The following is a 2,224-nucleotide window of genomic DNA, read 5'->3' on the forward strand; positions in this document are numbered from 1 at the left end:
TTCAGTGCTGGTTCAGCCACTGGTTGAAAGAACAAAATCAAGAAAGTCTCCGCAATCACCATCAGAAGCAAAAAACGACAACAGAAGCTCTGTTTTGCTGTCGTTTTAGAGGAACAACACATCTAATCCTGCGCTCAATTACACCACCGAGCACGCATTTCATTTCCAGTTCTTCTTCATTCACTTTCAAAACGCCAGAGCTTAAGCAAAGAGTTCAAATAAAGGTACGAAACTTCCTTGTAAATCCTTTCATTTTGCAATTTACATTCCTTTCTCATTCTGATTTCAAATTCGATTTTAATCTCAGTCGCTTTAATCATTCGTTATCCGCAATTGATTTTCAGAATTGTGTCTAGAATTTACTTTCTAATAATCAATCGATGCTTTGAAGGTGACTGATAAAATTCCCGAGAGAGATGGTTTTCTTGTGCTGGGCTCGTCCTTCGCCTGAAGAACAGAAGAATTGTTTAATAAAGTAGATGGAAATGAAAACAATAAATCTCTATTTATTTATTTATTTTGGAAATTGAAATTAATTTTGGTCACTTACAATTGATATATGTATTATCTAACTTAGGCCATCTGATTTCAATTATGACCCAAAGTATTAAGGAGCTACTGCTAAATCTGCAACTTCTCTCAAAGAAGATCATCAGCTCTCCAAAGATGGTTTCTCACTGAACCATACTCGTGTTTTAGTCGGTTCTGGTCTTCAGGCTTTTGAAAAGGGCAAATCAGCTCTTCAAACATGGAGGTAAGCAAGGATTAAGCTTCAATTTTGTTTCTAAGGTTATTGGGGAAAATCAATTTTACCAACATTATACAAAATTGCTAGAGCTGTAATCGAACCGAGCTTTGATATACTCATGATCGGCTCAGTATAAAATTGAGCTCGAGCCGAGTTTCGAGCTCAAAATCATGCCCGAGTTCAATTCATTGAGGGAATTATATGATCGTGAGAGCAGCTCGTTTGTTTATTCAAGAACTTTGCTCGCTAATTTCTCATTAATTTTATTTATGAAATTTGCAAGCAAATAGCTTGTTAATTTTGTTAATAAACTTTGCTAACGAACAATTCATTAATTATGTTTATAATAAGTTCACGAGATTCTAATTATTACTAAATTCAAATATATCTCATTGTATCTAATTATTATATGTAAATAATATTATTAATACAAAACTTAGTAGTTTTGATTTTGAAACCTACAAAATTAAAGTTTGTTCACGAGCCTTGTATCAACTATGTTTATGAACATCATAACTGAGCTTGCAACTTGTGCTTCATTTGATTGATATGTGCGAGTTTGTGTTTTAATGTTTGGTGTCAAAGTCGGAGGGTTGGAGGATCACCAGAAGTAAGAGTATATGAATTAATTATGCCTAATTTAGGAAATGCAAATCCTACTTTGATTTTTTTATGGATAATTTCGCCCTGTATTTGTTGTTCAAGGAGGAGAGGAGACTGAATTTGCTTTCATAGTTCTGTGACATATGTAGTTGATAGTCAATTCTGAAGCCATTTTTTGTTTTTGGATAGTGGGAAGAGAATAAGTGAATTTGAAGATGATAAGCTGCTAAATCCTATTAAGAATAACCAGTTATTCTCCAAATTATGTAGCATATATGTTTTTTTTGGTTTCATAGACTTGTCACACTGTCTTCTCTCAATTAATGGGCACTGAATTTTTTGGTTCAAATAATGTAGCATATATTTCCTTGTGAATTTTCGTATTTAAGTATATTTGTACGTTGGTTTGACAATTCTTTGCTTTGGTTACTTGTGAGATTAATGACCATTTGGACACAATAAGCAATTGGAATAGGGCCTTTATTGAATGAGTTTAACTTCAATATTAAGGGTACACATGGTTGTCGCCCCAGGAATTACTCAAAGGTATATGGATTATTTCTGGGTGTGAACGCGATTGGCTTGAAGATACTGCAAATAACTTTTTTAGCATGTTCTTGATTGTGCCCTATAATATCCAGTTTCCCTCTAAATTTGTAATTCCTGTAGGATAGGAAACATTGTTTTTGGGTTTAGAGAAACATTCCCATCGGCCCAAAAAATCGAATTTTGGATTTAGAGACGTCTAATAGGACCTGGACCAACTTTGTAGTGCTATTTCAGCACCCGAACAAAATTTCTTGGATACAGGAGGTCGGAACCACCATAGTCTTAAATTTTATGGAAACATGGGGCCTAATCTACCTCTGGTCA

At 34.3% G+C, this 2,224-nt stretch overlaps 1 long non-coding RNA gene across 1 annotated transcript; it reads left to right on the forward strand.

Moving 5' to 3' along the window:
* Positions 1 to 1,702, forward strand: LOC136209653 (uncharacterized). Its single transcript, XR_010677622.1, has 3 exons — positions 1 to 224; positions 392 to 754; positions 1,541 to 1,702. It is a non-coding gene; the product is annotated as an uncharacterized lncRNA (long non-coding RNA).
* Positions 1,703 to 2,224: the final 522 nt, after the last annotated feature.

Source organism: Euphorbia lathyris, chromosome 10 (genome assembly GCF_963576675.1).
Source record: "Euphorbia lathyris chromosome 10, ddEupLath1.1, whole genome shotgun sequence".
In the NCBI taxonomy this organism is placed as follows: domain Eukaryota; kingdom Viridiplantae; phylum Streptophyta; class Magnoliopsida; order Malpighiales; family Euphorbiaceae; genus Euphorbia; species Euphorbia lathyris.